We start from the raw sequence: 19336 nt of genomic DNA, 5'->3' as shown, positions 1-19336 counted from the left end.
GTTGAGTAACCCTACAAAACATTTAATAGATCATACCTCCACTTCCTAATCTCTTATAAGAGGATTAGCTCCTCATGGCTTTCATAAATAATAAGGAATAGATGAAAATAGAAAACGTGGTAAATGGATTAAAATGTAGAGTTTAAGAAAATGCCCGATTTATATTAAAGATGGAAACGAATCCACAGAGTTTGACGATCTCCACAAATCAGATTTCTTGAAAAAAAAGAACAACTGAAAATAAATTCTAAAAACCTAAGAAAGAAAGAAAACTAAACAAAATTTAAAAGAGAGAATCTAGGCTAATTGAATGATGTCCATAACATGTGCCAAATGAGTCTATTTATAGATTCTAAGTGGTGGTCATCCTTAACCCTAGGTTAGTTGATGTTCTTGATCTTTAAGTTTGATTTTTCAGACCAAAACACCTATGTTTTGTGTTTATCTCCCATCTAAAGTCGATGTCACAACACACCATGACTTGTGTCGCTACATAGCAATCAGTATACTCTTCTTAAGCTATCTTTAGGGGTATGTCGTGACACCCTTAAGCTGTGTCGCAACATTAAAGGTAATCTTGAGATTTCCCCAGATCTGATGCTCATTATTTACTTGCATTACCAATATGTTTCATCTATATGTGTTGATTTACGTGGATGACACAATTATTACTAATGACTCAAGTATAGAGATCGATGCTTTTGTTAACTGACTCCACACTGAGTTTTCACTCAAGGATATGGGTTTTCTTCATTATTTCTTAGGCATTGAGGTGACTCAACTTAAGAATGGTGGACTTCATCTTTGTCAACAAAAGTATATTCTTGATTTGTTAGAACGTTGTCATATAGACAAGCTAAAGGAGTAACTACACCCATGATTAGTTTTTTTCCGTTGTCCAAACACGTATGTACACCACTTGTCGATCCACATGAGTATCATAGCATTGCTGGAGCATTACAATACATGGTTCTTACTAGACTTGACATTGCCTATGTTATTAATTGTATATTTCAGTTTATACGCTCCCCGACTGATGTTCATTTTGTTATTGTTAAGCGAATTTTGCACTACCTGTATGGCACTATTGACTATGGGTTACATATTCGACCATTTAAATGATTATCTCTAGTTGGGTATGCTGAAGCAATTTGGGGTTTGGATTTTGATGATCATTGCTCAACCACTGGGTATTGTGTCTACCTTGGTAGGAATCCAGTTTCCTGGTGTTCTAAGAAATAACAAGTTGTCTCTCATTCGACGGATGAAGCTAAATATCGATACCAGTAGCTGCTGCAATAGACATCACATGGCTTGAGTCCTTATTAAGTGAACTTCATTTAGCCCCAGTTGACAAAACTACTCTTTAGTGTGATAATTCTAGTGTGATAACTGTTGTTGCCAATCTAGTTCTCTACTCTAAATTCAAACATGTTCAACTTGATTTTTCTTTGTTCGTGAGAAAGTTGAGGCTAGAAAGTTGATTGTTGGTGAAGTTCCAGCATATGAACAAGTGGTTGACATTCTTACCAAACCTTTATCATCGTTTTATTTTTGTCTGTTAAAGAAGAGACTCCGAGTCACAAAAGTTGTAGCTAATGGGTGAATACTAGAATTAGCTAAACAAAATCAATTATTCTGTTAAAGATTCTGTTATGTTGTTAACTGCAGTTTGCTTCTTCTAGTTTTGTATAAATGTTTTCATTAGAATGAGAAATAAGCAAGTGATTTTCTCATTACAGTATTTAAAAATCAAAGTGTGTGTTCTTGTATTTCTTTGTGATATTCTTTCATTAATCAGTATTTAATATAAATAATATGGTTTAAAAGGTTTACATCAACAAATATTTAATCTTTAAAAACTTAAAATATATAATTAAAGATAAAATAATTAGTTTCATAAATCATAAAGACACTATTCATTTTTTTACATTAAAATTTTCATACATAGCACTGAAGATTATTATCACGTCCAAGGCAAATAAGGGAGAAAAATATCTTCATAATCGAGTTTAGGACATGCGTTTAAAGTGTAAAAAAAATAAAAGCAAATTCCAAAAATAAGTTATAATGGTGTTTTCTGGAGGGTGGGGGGACTATTTGAATACAGACCGCACCACTAAGAAAGTTTCTTTCAAAGGATTAGAAGAAAATACGAGTGTTAACATGGCCGTGGACTTGTCACTAACACCAGTCTTATCTTGGAAAGATAAATTACTTGGGAGACGCGTTATCGAATCTAAGGATTCTTTTACCTCTTCAAGTACTATCAATGAGAAGGATCTTGATTTCATGGAGGAGGATATCATGAAATCCACAGTTAATGGAATGTCGATGATAGATTTTTTGAGAGGATCCAACAAATTCTAGTGAAGGATATGGCGACCACGATAGTGGTGAAACTGTTAGGGTGGAACATAGAGTATGCCACTCTCCATAATAGGATTTTTAGCTTGCAGAGGCCCTCTCATCCGTTCCAACTCATGAATGTTAAGAACGGCTACTTTCTGATAAAATTTCATAGTAGAGAGGATTACGATATGGTGTTTACTCAGGGTTCGTGGGTTATTTTTGGGTAGTACCTTATGGTTCAGCCGTGGACTTTAGATTTTAACCCATTGTAGCCTTTTTTCCAAATGTTGTTATGGTTTGGGTCTAGTTCCCTAGTTTGCCAGGGTTCTTCTACAAGTAGCGAATTTTGGAGGAAATTAACAGATTGGTTGGTAAGGTGGCAAAGCTTGATTTTAAGATAGACATTGAGTCGAGAGGCTGGTTTGCCCGAATGCAGTGTACATCAGCTTAGTGAAGCCACTAGTCTAGCAAATCATGGTTAGTGGCATGATCCAGTGGGTTGACTATGAGTCTTTGCCGGCAGTCTACTTGTGGCTCATATAGGTACATGAAAGACTTGTGCCTTACAGCCATGGCAGTGCTGGACCGTGCTATAAAAATAGAGGCAGCACCTATGTCTTTGCCCACAGGAGAGAGAACGGTGGAGACGGTGAAGGCTTTTAGGCCATTGATGCTTGTTAAGAGAAAATCCTTCACAACCCAAGAGAAAATAGAAATTAGAAAGCTAAATTTCCAGCTAATGAGTCGGTGGGCTCTAGATCTAATGCTTTGTCTTCTTTGGGCAAGAGAGAGGTGGATAGTGTGGCATCAGTTGATTTATCAACAGTGAATTTCTAGCAAGGGGAATTTTTGAGAGGAAGGTCACGAGGCATGTTAATAGGGTTAACTGAATCAATAGGTCGGCCTTTTGTGAAGGTAACTAAACTTTTAAGTGTGGTGGGTCAAGAGAATGCGGTTGGGCTTGGGGTATATTTTTTGGATTTGGTGCCCTAAGTGTAATATTTTTGTCTAAATACATTTGTAATTTTTTCAAATAGAGTGATTAATAAAATTATTCGTGAATTAAATTAATATACATTGTATTATTGTCCTCATATGGTTTTTGCATGCAAAGAAAAATAGAAGCACATGTTGTTCATTGGTTGCTTAAATTTTTAACAAATACTAAATGGTATTACGTGGTTGAATCGTAGTACAAAAAGACAGCTTGTATTAGTAGACGAACCTAAACATGTCCTTATTCTAATCGAAAATGAGCAAACTAATTGAAAGACTAATATGTCATCTATCAAGTCCAGTTAAGGAGATACCTTGTCTAGGGCATCGAAGTAGATGACTCCCAAAAGATAAAGACATAGATATGACTGATTAGACTGATAGTACATCAGACAGGACCCAAGCAAAATAGATCTTGAATCCATTTATGGATTTATTCACTTGTGACATTCATAATGTGACATACCTAAACCCCGAGTGGATGGCAGGCTATATATGCGTGACTCGTACACTTTGATATAAGTAAAAGCCTGAGTTCATATAAATAAGGAACCGAAAGTTGGTGCGTTAGCTGTATGACTTCTGTAGCATTTAGTATCATTCGCAAAAGTGGAATTCATAGCCCAAAACATGGGTAAATAATATCCTCTATTTGGCATCACATGGTTGATGAAAACTAAACATGGCCACAGGTCGTCCATCTTTGTGATGGATGACTTGATCACTTTTTGATAGTGATTGACTTTTTATGAAAGAAGATGTAATGGTTACCTTGAGATAAAATAGGATCAAATTGGGAGAACAGATATTATACCAAAAACATCAATGGTATCCTATGAGGTTAACACATTTATGACAAGTTCATTGGATGAGCACTGAGTAGTTGTTTTCATAATGGTATGTCATTGGGAAGTGCTCAATCATGATACTATAGTGGAACGAATTCATGACTAAACGTGTAACGCCCCCAGGCCAAAACCGTCGCCGGAGTCGAGCTTGAGGGGTTACCGAACATAATTTATCAAATTAAGAACTTCAAATCATTTGTTTCTACATTCACAGCTTTCTAACTACCCGCGTTACAGTTACAAGAAAAATTATATCTCAAGTTACGAAACTCAAAATCAAGATCCGTAAATTTTTCCTAAATCTAAACTCATATATCTATTTACTAATTTTTTTATAGAATTTTTGGTTGGGCCAATTAGTACAGTTTATTAGTTAAAGTCTCCCTTGTTTCAGGGTTCGACTGCTCTGACATCTGTGTATTACGAATCAGATATCTCTCTATACAGAATTTCAATGACTACGAGGTTTGTTTTTCTTAAAACTAGACTCAATAAGGAATCTGTACATATAAAGAAAAACTTCTAATTTATTTTTTAAAATTTATTATGAATTTTTAAAGTCAAAACAGGTGATCCAGAAATCACTCTGGCCCTGTTTCACAAAAGTTTAAATATCTCATAAAATATAATTTATATGCCTGTTTTGTTCAATCCACATGAAAATAGACTCATTAAGCTTCAATTTCATAACTTACTCATTATTTAGTTCCATTTATACTATTTTTAGAGATTTTTTTCAAATTCATGTCATTGCTGCAGCAATATTCTATTTTAAGGCAAGTTTCATCTTTCCATGAATTTTTATGAACTAGATAACCTATTAAACTTCCATAATATCAAACATGATCTAAATTAGCCATCACCATGACTTATCAATATCAAACATTTTCTCAACCAAACATGGCCATATCATAAAATTATTTACACAAAATAAGTATATTGCTATACATGCCATACTTAAGTTTTACAAGCCATTTACCCAGATGAAAGTCCTTTGGATAGTGTGATCGAACCTTCGACTCGTCCCGATTCCCGAGCTGGCTTGTTCAAAACTACAGTAAATAAAGAGGAGGGAGTAAGCATAAATGCTTAGTAAGTTCATATGTAAATAACAAGTAACATAACAATACAAATATACCAAACAACTTTAGCATGGTATCACCAAAACATATATCACATTTCTAAACATCATTCATCATCTTACCACCTTATCGTTGTTGTATCTAGTTTCAACCCGAGGGTTAAGAACATACCTGTCCAAAGTGTCAATTTCACAACACTTACCAAAACGTCACTTGCATCTTAAGTGTTCTTCCATTTCACTAGAAATTTCACCCGTTGAACACATCGGAATACAACTCGGATACACGGATAATTTGCACATAAGTGCCTCATATGTAATCAAGAAATCATGTAACCCGCCCCTAAGTGAATTCGGACTCAACTCAACGAGCTCGGGCGTTCGCATCCATAAGTGAACTCGGACTCAACTCAACGAGTTCGGATGCCTAGTTACATTTCACGAACTCGAACTCAACTCAACGAGTTCGGACATTTGCATCCATAAGTGAACTCGGACTCAACTCAACGAGTTCGGATGCTCAACCATCCTAGTGACATGTCACTTGTATCCTAATCTATTCCTAAGGTTCAAACGGGCTTTTTTTCCTCGATCTCACATCTTTGCCGTCTTCCACAGAATATCGGAACCGATACTCGGTGATAGTTCATACTCATCCAGTAATTCACATAATTACATATTATTCAACAATAACCACAAAGCATAATATTTCATGATAATAATCAGCATCATATCATATAAACAACATTAAATTGCTTAAAATGACAATTATGTTACTACATTTACACATGAACTTACCTTGGTACCAAAATATAAAGATTTTGCAATTTAGTCCACAATCTTTTCTTTTCCTCGATCGCGACTTGAATCTTGTTTCTTTTGATCTATAATGCCAAATTAATCTTATTTAATACATATATTCATCAAAACAGCATTTAATACGAACTTTGGAAAAATTACACTTTTGCCCCTAAACTTTTGCATAATTACACTTTTGCCCCTAGGCTCGGGAATTAAACTTTATTCCTTATTCTTATGTTTTATAACATGCTGATCACTTTTCCCTTCTATGGCAACATCAAATTCTCTCTCTAACATATACTTGTGACTATTAGGTATTTTTGCCGATTAAGCCCTTTTACTCGTTTTCACTCAAAACCGAGTAGCACAAGTTGTCTAACATAATTTAAAACCTCATATTCTATCATAAAACATCAAAATACATAAATTTCACCTATTGGTATTTTTCCAAATATAAACCCTAGGTTGAATTGTTGCTAACATAAGCTTAATCGAGCTACCGGGATTCCAAAAACGTAAAGAACATTAAAAACGGGGCTTGGAATCACTTACTATGGAGCTTGGAAGCTTGAAACAAACCCTAGATATGGAGAACCCTTGAAATTTCGGCCTAATGAATAAGATGGACAAAAATTGGCTTTTAATTTTGTTTTAATTCATTTTAATAACTAAATGACCAAAATACCCTTACTACTAAACTTTCCAAAATTCCTTCCATGTCCTAATTTTGTCCATGAACTTAAAATTGGTCAAATTTCTATTTAAGACCTCCTCATTAATATTCCAAAACAATTTCATACTAAAACTTCTAGAATGCAAGTTTTGCGACTTATTCGATTTAGTCCCTACTTTCAATTTAAGCACTTTAGGCATACAATTTCATCACGAAATTTTCACACAATCATGCAATCATATCATAATCATCAAAATAATTATAAAATAATTATTTCTATCTCGGATTTGTGGTCACGAAACCACTATTCCGATTAAGCCCTAATTCAAGATATTACAACTCTCCCCCCCTTTTAAGGATTTACGTCCTCGAAAATCTTACCGGTTAACAGGTTTGGATATTGGTTTCTCATAGTTTCTTCAGGTTCCCATGTAGTCTCTTCTACCCCATGCTTTTTCCACAACACTTTCACAAGTGCAACACTTTTATTTCTTAGTTGTTTGACTTCTCGAGCTAAAATCTTAATCGGTTCTTCTTCATAAGTCATATCCGGTCGTAGTTTAACTTCTGTCGGTGAAATTATATGTGAAGGATCCGAATGATACCAGTGTAACATAGATACTTGAAACACATCATGAATCTTCTCTAATTCGGGTGGTAACGCTAGCCGATATGCTACCGGTCCAACTTTTTCAATTATTTCATACGGTCCAATAAAACGCGGACTTAACTTGCCCTTTCATCCAAATCTAAGGACTTTCTTCCATGGAGACACTTTCAAAAATACCTTATCACCAACTTGAAACTCCATTTCTTTTCGTTTCAAATCCGCATAAGATTTCTGTCTATCTGAAGCAGCTTTCAAACAATCTCAAATCACTTTCACCTTTTCTTCGGTTTCTTTTATTAAATCAACTCCATAAATTTAACTTTCCTTGAGTTTAGTCCAATACAATGGCGTCCGACATTTACGACCATATAATGCTTCATAAGGTGCCATCTTCAAACTTGTCTAATAACTATTATTATAAGCAAATTCTACCAATGGTAAGTACCTTTCCCAACTATCTTGAAATTCCAATACGCAACACCTGAGCATGTCTTCAAGAATCTGAATTACTCTCTCTGATTGTCCATCAGTTTGTGGATGAAAGGCATTGCTGAAATTTAACTTTGTACCTAATGCCTCTTGCAACTTTTGCCAAAACCGTGAGGTAAACCTCGGATCTCTATCCGAAATGATTGACAAAGGTATCCCATTAAGTCTAACAATCTCTCGGATATACAATTCAGCCAACTTATTAAGAGAATAATCATGACGTCTAGGAATAAAATGAACCGATTTAGTCAGTCTGTCAACTATTGCCCAGATGGCATTTTTCTTCCCTGGAGTTAACGGCAACCCTGATATAAAATCCATAGTAATCCGATCCCATTTCCATTCAAGAACCATAATAGGCTGAAGTAATCCCGAAGGTACCTGGTGTTCAGCTTTCACTTGTTGACAAACTAAGCACTTTGATACAAACTCGGAAATATCTCTTTTCATTCCACTCCACCAGTACATTTTCTTTAAGTCATTATACATCTTCGTACTGCCCGGATGAACTGCCAAACAACTATTATGTGCTTCATGCAAAATATTTTGAATCAACTCATCATTTTTCAGGACACAAATCTGATTTTAAACATCAAGCAACCATCGAATCGATTCAAATCGATCCGTGTCGACTTCACTTAATTTTTCTTTTGGCTAGAAAATCTTGATCATTTTTCGAGCTTCAAAATCTCTTGTAAAACAACGGTCTTGCTCTTAACTCTGCTAGAATCGAACCGTCATCTGACATTTTCAACTGAGTGTTCATAACTCTCAAAGCAAACAACAACTTTCTGCTTAAAGCATCAGCAACCACATTCGCTTTTCCCCAATGATAATCAATAACAAGCTCGTAATCTTTCAATAACTCTAACCATCTTTGCTGTCTCAAATTCAAGTCTTTTTGTGACATCAAGTATTTAAGACTTTTGTGATCGGTATATACTCGGCACTTTTCACCATACAAATAATGTCGCCAAATCTTCAAAGCAAACATCACTGCAGCCAATTCCAAATCGTGAGTAGGATAATTCCTCTCATGAGGTTTTAACGCCTCAAGCATAAGCCACCACTTTTCCTTCTTGCATGAGGACACACCCCAAACCATTTAGAGAAGCATCACTATACACCACAAATTCTTTACGATTCGGGTTGTATCAACACCGGTGCTTGATTAATAACTTTTCAATTCTTGAAACTCTGTTGACATTCTTCCGTCCATTCAAATTTAACATCCTTTCGAGTAGTCTAGTCATAGGAGCAGCAATTATAGAAAATTCATTTACGAACCGCCGATAATACCCAGCTAGCCCCAAGAAACTCCTAACTTCAATTACATTTTTCGGTGGTTTCCAATCAACAATGGCTGAAATTTTACTAGGATCAACCCGTATACCATCACGAAACAATATGACCCAAAATCCAACTTCCCGAGCCAAAATTCACTTTTACTAAACTTAGCATACAAATGCTTATCTCTCAAAGTTTGCAAAACTATCCTCAAATGCTCAAGATGCTCGTCTCATCTTTTGAATAAATTAAAATATCATCTATAAACACCACAACAAATCTGTCCAGGTATGGCCGAAATATGCGATTCATTAAGTCCATAAACACAGCAGGAGCATTCGTCAACCCGAATGGCATAACTAAAAATTCATAATGACCGTACCTTGTTCCAAAAGCCGTTTTAGGCACATCTGACTCTTTCACTCGCAGCTGATAATACCCAGATCTCAAGTCAATCTTTGAAAACCATGTCGCTTTTTTTAGCTGATCAAACAAATCAGCAATTCTTGGCAATGGATACTTGTTTTTGATTATCACCTTGTTTAACTGCCGATAATCAACACATAATCTCATAGAACCATCCTTCTTTTTCACAAATAACACGGGAGCACCCCAAGGTGAAAAACTCGGTCTCACAAAGCCTTTATCAGTCAACTCTTGCAACTGCGACTTTAATTCTTTCAACTCTGTTGGTGCAATTCTATATGGAGCAATCGAGATCGGAGTTGTTCCTGGTATCAAATCTGTACCAAATTCTACTTCCTTGACTGGAGGCAAACCTGGTAATTCTTCTGGAAATACGTCCGCAAATTCACACACAACTGGCACTGATTCAACTTTCTTTTCAACTTCTTTTGTATTAATTACATACGCCAAATAAGCTTCATAACCCTTTCTCAAATATCTCTGAGCCGACATCGAAGAAATCATACTAAATATTTCCTCTGATTTGTCTGGTTCAACCCGCAAGATTTCACCACTTTCACATTTTAATTCTATAACCTTTTCTTTGCAATTTACTATAGCATCATGCAATGTCAACCAATCCATACCCAAAATAACATCAAATTCATCAAACGGCAACAACATCAAGTCGACCGGAAAATAATGACCCCGAATCATTAAAGGGCATTTCTTACTTACTTTATCAACTATCACGCATTTGCCTAGTAGATTCGACACTCTAATCATAAATTCTGTGTTCTCAACAGGTATATTCATACTAGACATCAGTTTCATGCATACATATGAATGAGTAGAACCAGGATCAATCAAAGCAATAACATTAGTATCATAAAGAGAAAATGTACCGGTAATCACATCGGGTGAGGAAGCATCTTCACGCGCTTTAATAGCATAAGTTGTAGCTGGAGCTCTTCCTTCAGATCTAACTGTTGCATATCTGGCTACATTCTTACTGCTTGTTTCACTTCCAGCTTTTCTCGGATACCTTCCCCTCGAGTCTGCACCACTAGATTTTACATTCTGAAATTTTTCTTTCTCAGCTCTCTCTGGGCAGTCTCTAATAAAATGATCCAGAGAACCACATCAAAAACATTCATTTGCTCTACACGGACCAAAATGATTTCTACCACACCGCTGGCACTCGGGTTTAACAAATTTCATATTTCCAACACTAGCCGCAGAAGTAGTCTGAGATTTAGGACCCACATTCTGCTTCTTAAAATTTCCATATGATTGCCCAGCTGAAACTTGGGAACAAGGATTCATATTTCTTGACTTTCCGGGTTGCTGTGAAGGTGCATTACTCATTGGTCTTTTCATCCAATTTCGTGTTTGATTCTACCTTTTCTTTTCCTTGATGAGTTCTTCACCTTACAAGCTCGATCAACCAAGATACTACCATTTCTTTCAGTTCAAGGATCCCGAAAAATACCTTAATGTCTTCGTTGAGCCCGTCTTCAAATCGTCGGCACATCTTGGCTTCGTAGGAACATATTCCCCGCATACTTACTCAATCGAACAAACTCTCTTTCATATTTCGAGATCGTTATATTACCTTGCTTCACTCAAGAAACTCTTTACATTTCGATCAATAAATCTTTCACTAATATATTTCTTTGAAACTCTTCTTGAAAGAATTCCTGTGTTACCCTCTTTTTCGGTACCACCAAATCAAAGTCTTCCACCAATTATAGGCTGAATCTCTCAACAAAGATGTAGCACATTTCAAACATTCTTGGTGTACAAGATAATTTATCAAATACCGGATAGAATTTTCAAGCCGAACTCGCTTTCTGCATCATCATCAATATTTGCTCTAAATTCTTCACCCCTTGTTTACGAATTCTATCAACGGGGTTCTATGAAATTTTATCATATCCACTCCACGAGGCATCGGAGGCATAGGTTGAGGAATTGGGGAGGTGGGGAGGTCGTACATTTGGGTTCGTCGAACGAACTCGAGATACCATGCACTCATCATTTGAAGAAAGGCTTCCGATCCTTTCTCCTCCTCCACGACCAACATGAGGAGGTGGGTTTTCGATCGTGCTGCCCCTTCAGTCGGAGCTGGTGCATTACTCTCTACTTCATCTCGCCACACTGGATCGGGATCCATTTACTATATAAAATTCATTTAAAAAGGTCAGAAGTCGTCACACTATCACAATTCATACATATGGCATGTATAGCAAAATCCGTACATACAACACGTAGTCCGAGAACTAACTAAACCTGCTCTGATACCATTAAATGTAATGGCCCCACGCCCGAAACCATTGCCGGAGTCGAGCTTGAGGGGTTACCGAACATAATTTATCAAATTAAGAACTTCAAATCATTTGTTTCTACATTCACAGCTTTCTAACTACCCGCGTTACAGTTACAAGAAAAATCATATCTCGAGTTAAGAAACTCGAAATCAAGATCCGTAAATTTTCCCTAAATCTAGACTCATATATCTATTAACTAATTTTTTTCTAGAATTTTTGGTTGGGCCAATTAGTACATTTTATTAGTTAAAGTCTCCCCTATTTTAGGGTTCAACTGCTCTGACATCTGTGTATTATGAATCAGATATCTCTCTATACAGAATTTCAATGACTACAAGGTTTGTTTTTCTTAAAACTAGACTCAATAAGGAATCTGTAAATATAAATAAAAATTTCTAATTATTTTTTTAAAATTTATTATAAATTGTTAAAGTCAGAACAGGGGATCCAGAAATCACTCTGGCCCTATTTCACAAAAGTTTAAATATCTCACAAAATATAATTTATATGCCTGTTTTGTTCAATCCACATGAAAATAGACTCATTAAGCTTCAATTTCATAACTTACTCATTATTTAGTTCCATTTATACTATTTTTAGTGATTTTTTCAAATTCATGTCATTGCTGCAGTAATATTCTGTTTTAAGGCAAGTTTCATCTTTCCATGAATTTTTATGAACTAGATAACCTATTAAACTTCCATAATATCAAACATGATCTAAATTAGCCATCACCATGACTTATCAATATCAAACATTTTCTCAACCAAACATGGCCATATCATAAAATTATTTACACAAAATAAGTATATTGCTATACATGCCATACTTAAGTTTTACAAGCCATTTACCCGGATGAAAGTCCTTTGGATAGTGTGATCGAACCTTCGACCGTCCGATTCGATCGGCTTGTTCAAAACTACAGTAAATAAAGAGGAGGAGTAAGCATAAATGCTTAGTAAGTTCATATGTAAATAACAAGTAACATAACAATACAAATATACCAAACAACTTTAGCATGGTATCACCAAAACATATATCACATTTCTAAACATCATTCATCATCTTACCACCTTATCGTTGTTTTATCTAATTTCAACCCGAGGGTTAAGAACATACCTGTCCAAAGTGTCCATTTCACAACACTTACCAAAACGTTACTTGCATCTTAAGTGTTCTTCCATTTCACTAGAAATTTCACCCGTTGAACAAATCGGAATACAACTCGGATACACGGATAATTTGCACATAAGTGCCTCATATGTAATCAAGAAATCATGTAACCCGCCCCTAAGTGAACTCAGACTCAACTCAACGAGCTCGGACGTTCGCATCCATAAGTGAACTCGGACTCAACTCAACGAGTTCGGATGCCTAGTTACATTTCACGAACTCGGACTCAACTCAATGAGTTCGGACATTTGCATCCATAAGTGAACTCGGACTCAACTCAACAAGTTCGGATGCTCAACCATCCTAGTGACATGTCACTTGTATCCTAATCTATTCCTAAGGTTCAAACGGGCTTTTTTTCCTCGATCTCACATCTTTGCCGTCTTCCACGGAATATCGGAACCGATACTCGGTGATAGTTCATACTCATCCAATAATTCACATAATTACATATTATTCAACAATAACCACAAAGCATAATATTTCATGATAATAATCAGCATCATATCATATAAAAAACATTAAATTGCTTAAAATGACAATTATGTTACTACATTTACACATGAACTTACCTTGGTACCAAAATATAAAGATTTTGCAATTTAGTCCACAATCTTTTCTTTTCCTCGATCGCGACTTGAATCTCGTTTCTCTTGATCTATAATGCCAAATTAATCTTATTTAATACATACATTCATCAAAACAGCATTTAATATGAACTTTGGAAAAATTACACTTTTGCCCTAAACTTTTGCATAATTACACTTTTGCCCTAGGCTCTGGAATTAAACTTTATTCCTTATTCTTATGTTTTATAACATGCTGATCACTTTTCCTTCTATGGCAACATCAAATTCTCTCTCTAACATATACTTGTGACTTTTAGGTATTTTTTTGATTAAGCCCTTTTACTTGTTTTCACTCAAAAGCGAGTAGCACAAGTTGTCTAACATAATTTAAAACCTCATATTCTATCATAAAAATCAAAATACACAAATTTCACCTATGGGTATTTTTCCAAATATAAACCCTAGGTTGAATTATTGCTAACATAAGCTTAATCGAGCTCAAGGATTCCAAAAACGTAAAGAACATTAAAAGCGGGCTTGGAATCACTTACTATGGAGCTTGGAAGCTTGAAACAAACCCTAGCTATGGAGAACCCTTGAAATTTCGGCCTAATGAATAAGATGGACAAAATTGGCTTTTAATTTTGTTTTAATTCATTTTAATAACTAAATGACCAAAATACCCTTACTACTAAACTTTCCAAAATTCCTTCCATGTCCTAATTTTGTCCATGAACTTAAAATTGGTCAAATTGCTATTTAAGACCTCCTCATTAATATTCCAAAACAATTTCATACTAAAACTTCTAGAATGCAAGTTTTGCGACTTATTCGATTTAGTCCCTACTTTCAATTTAAGCACTTTAGGCATACAATTTCATCACGAAATTTTTACACAATCATGCAATCTATCATAATCATCAAAATAATTATAAAATAATTATTTCTATCTCGGATTTGTGGTCACGAAACCACTATTCTGATTAAGCCCTAATTCAGGATATTACAAAACGAGTTTATAATTAATAGGCGAAAAGCTAGAATTTAATTATAAATCATTTGAGCCTCAACCACATATGTCCAATTGGTCCCTCCGCTAGCTCATTGAAACTAGAAACGAATTGCGTGTTTGAATAAAAATGAACAGAATGAATAAAAAAAGAGAAATGGGAAACATTCAAGACCAAAATGGAGAAATGGAATCATTTGGAAAAAAATGTAGGTTACCAAAAATAGAAATGAACTGAAAATGAAAATGAAAATGAAAACTTACAATCCTGTATAGGACTATTTAAAATTTGATGGAAGAATGAGTTTATGTTTTTGGACTATTTTGAAGCTCAAAAATGAAAATAAACTATTCTCACAATAAACATGTTAAGTTGTGACGTATTGAATGAATTTTCTCGAAATTTTACTGGGGGTAAAATCATCAAATTTTATTGGAGTAAAATTGGGATGAGAAAATTATTTAATATATAAATATTAAAGCTTATTTTAGGAAATAGAAAAATTGAACTTGTAATATCCTGATTTTGGGCCTAGTCAAAATAGTGGTTTCGTGAGCACAAAATCCAAGATAGAAATAATTATTTTATGATTATTTTGAGGTCTATGATATGATTGCATGATTGTGTGAAAATTTCGTGAAGAATTTTATGCATAAAGTGCTTAAATTGAAATTAGGGACTAAATCGAATAATTTGTAAAACTTGCATTCTAGAAGTTTCTAGTATGAAATTGTTTTGAAATATTAATTAGGAGGTCTTAAATAGAAATTTTACCAATTTCTAAGTCTATGGACAAAAATTGGACATGGATGGAATTTTTGGAAAGTTTAGTAGTAAGGGCATTTTGGTCATTTAGGGTAAAATGAATTAAAATACAAAATTAAAGCCAATTTTGCTCATCTTCAACCCCATGGCCGAATATAGCAAGGAGAAACCATGACTAGGATTTTCAATCTTCCAAGCTCGATTGTAAGTCCGTTCTAGCCTCGTTTTTAATGATTTTACGTTTTGGAGTTAGGTAGCTCGATTAAGCTTATGCTAGCAATAATTCAACCTAGGGTTCATATTTGGAAAAATACCCATAGGTGAAATTTGTGTATTTTGGTGTTTTATGATAGAATATGAGGTTTTAAATTATATTAGACAACTTGTGCTACTCGGTTTTAAGTAAAAACTAGCAAAGGGCTTAATCAGTAAAAATACCTAATAGTCATAAGTACATGTTAGAGTGAGAATTTGATGTTGCCATAGAAGGGAAAAATGATCAGCATGTCATAAAACATAAGAAAATAGGCTGAAGTTTAATTTACGAGCTTTGGGGAAAAAGTGTAAATATGCAAAAGTTTAGGGGGAAAACTGTAATTTTGCCAAAATATGATTTTGGGTCAATTTGAATAATGTGAGTCCTAATTAGACTATATTTTAAATGATAGAGCAAGGAAAACTAAAATTCAGGCTAAAATGGGGAAAATACCATGTTGTGGACGAAATGGTAAAAGTAGTCATTTTCGCATACGAGGTAAGTTCATGTGTAAATGTAGTAACATAATTGTCATTTTAAGAAATTTAATGTTGTTTATATGATATGATGCTGATTATTATCATGAAATATTATGCTTTGTGGTTATTGTTGAATAATATGTAATTATGTGAATTACTTGATGAGTATGAACTATCACCGAAGTATCAATTTCGATATTCTGTGGAAGATGGCAAAGATGTGTGATCGAGGAAAACGCCCGTTTGAACCTTAGGAATAGATTAGGATACAAGTGACATGTCACTAGGATGTTTGGGCATCCGAACTCGTTGAGTTGAGTCCGAGTTCGAGAGATGTAACTAGGCATCCGAGCTCGTTGAGTTGAGTCCGAGTTCACTTATGGATGTGAACGCCCGAGCTCGTTGAGTTGAGTCCGAGTTCACTTATGGGTGGGTTACATGGTAGCTTGGCTACATATGTGGCACTTATGTGCTAACTTTTCATGTATCCGAATTATATTCCGATGTGTTCAATGGGTAAAATTCTACTCAAGCGGAGGAATACTCGAGATGAAAGGGACGTATTGGTAAGTGTTGTGAAATGAATACTTTGAACAGGTATGTACTTAACCCTCGGGTTGAAAACTCGATATAACAACAATATGGTAAGATGTTAAATGAAAATGTGATATGAATGTCTCGGTGATGATTATGCAAATGATGTTTTATGTTTCCTTATATAGTTGTGTTACTTGCTATTTGCATGTGAGCTTCTAAGCATTTATGCTTACTTCCTCCTTTTCATTCCTTGTAGTGTTGACAAGCCAGCTCGGAAATCGGGAACGATCGGAGGCATGCTCACACTATCCGTATACCATCTTGGCATAATGGCTTGTATATTTTGAGTATGGCATGTATAGCATTATAATCATTTTGTGTATATGGTCTTATGATATGGTTATTGAGTGGTATGAAAATGCTTGGTAATGATTAGCCATTGGAATGGCTAATCCATGGAAACCATGAAATAGGTAAAATTTACCATAAAATAGATTCAGACAGCAGCAGTGACGTGAGTTTGAAAAATCACTAAAAATAGTATAGATACAATTAGATTATGAATAATATATGGAATTGAAGAATTATGAGTCTATTTTCATATGGATGGAACAAAACAGGTATATGAGTTATATTTTATGATATGTTTAAATTTTTGTGAAACAGGGCCAGAGCAATTTCTGGATCCCTTTTTCTGACTTTGTAAATTCACCATAAATTTTTAAAAGATAATTAGAAGTCATAATTTATATGTACAGATTCCTTATTGAGTCTAGTTTTATTAGAAGCAAACGGTATAGTCATTGGAACTCTGTACAGGGAGATATTTGATTCGTAATACACAGAGGTCAGAGCAGTCAAACTCTGAAACAGGGGAGACTTTAACTAATAAACTATACTAATTTGCTTGACCAAAAATTCTATAAAAAAATTAGTAAATATATATATGAGTCTAGTTTCATGGAAAATTTACGGAATTGGATTTCGAGTTTTTTAACTTGAGATATGAATTTTTAAGAGACTATGACGCAGATTGTTAGCTTGACTGAAAATTTTAAAAATAAATTGTTTGAGCTGTTTAAGTAATGAATTAAATCTATTAACACCTTGTGTTCGACTCCGGCGACGGTCTCGGGTACGGGGCGTTACAGAACTGGGATGGGTCACATTAAAGAATACTGGGTAAAAAAGGCGTAAGAAGTACTTGTAATTGGACACGGTGTGAAAGAGGCCCAAAACCCCTCATATAACATGAAAGGGGCAGTAACCCTAGTAGAAATGTAAGGGTGAGTTGTTCAGCCCTCTCCTACTCTAAGTAGGATATTGTTTATCTATTTAAAATAAACCTCTACAGCTCTACAAAGGTTCTACCTTCTCTTCTTATAAATAGATGGCACCGATAGAGCTATTAACACAACTTTGAGAGATTTTTTTCTGCCAAAATATAAAGAGAATTTATTCTCAACTTATAAATATATTTTTCAAAATAAAAATTTTACCAGTTTCTATTATAGAAGAGAAAATTTACATTTTCACCCTCTTTTTTTAGTTCTCTGTTTTGATTCAATTGGTTTGAGCCCACTCTCGAAGCAGTTCTTGATACTAAAATAATAAAGAAGATCGTTTGGTTGAAAGTAGAAAAATATTAAGGATCTATTTATCCAAAAACATAGGTAAAATTTTGATTTAAGGCTTATTACTATAAATATCACAAATCAGGTTGATTTTCAAAATGTTTATTTTCCGCTGTGCAAGAAAAACATTTTCAAATTAGATTTTTTCTAGCAATATTGTGGGGTTGCAGCTGTGGAGGGAAATGGGCCTGGGTTAGAGATTAATGGAAACGCACAATGGGCCATTGGTGAACAACCTAGTTTAGTACTTGGATTGGCTTTAGAGAATTCTATCTTCTTACCTGTAGATCTCAGTCGGGCGTTGGTGGTCCTTGTACTTTCAGATCATCCTATGGAACCTGACTTGGGTGTAAAAGAGTCAACGACTCCTTCTAGCATTAGCGATTTACTTGCTTCACCTGTTCCACTGGTTGGAAAGGCTATTGACTCAACTTTTCCTATTGATTCACCATCAATTACCATTTCACACTTCAATCCCACATTTGAAGGATCGGTTGAGTTGGTGTTGGAACTAAGTACATGTGTTTTGGACCTTGAGAGACATTCAACTATCTTCTTTAAAGAGAATGTCGACTTAAAATTTGTTAAATCTGCCAAGACTGTTAGGTTGATTGAGGCTAGCAAAGGCCATTTGGCTTTCAATGATCATGGCTCAGAGGGTAAAGGAGGTGTTGTTCGAAGTGGTACCCTTAACAAAACCATCCAAGACCGTGGGGTCATTTAAGAATATAGGGAAGTTCAGGGTCCCTTTGTCGGACACAATGAATTCCATGGTCAAACTCATCAATCCCAATTTGGAACAAAAGATGGTAAAAAAGTGTTAAATAGTGATGGGATGCGTCAAGAAGAGATGTGCTTGTCCGATCATTAAAGATTAGTTTTTCCTTTTTATTTGATTTATGTGTTTATCCAAATTTTCCAGGAATTGTCAAGGATGTGCTAGCATTAAGTTCCCTTGTATTTTCCATGAGTACAATCAGGAGCACAAGTCTAATATTATGGGTCTGTTGGAGACGAGAGTTCGTGGAGGCAAAGTTGATT

This window comes from Gossypium arboreum, chromosome 8 (genome assembly GCF_025698485.1).
Source record: "Gossypium arboreum isolate Shixiya-1 chromosome 8, ASM2569848v2, whole genome shotgun sequence".
Lineage (NCBI taxonomy): Eukaryota > Viridiplantae > Streptophyta > Magnoliopsida > Malvales > Malvaceae > Gossypium > Gossypium arboreum.
This window is presented reverse-complemented; position numbering follows the sequence as displayed.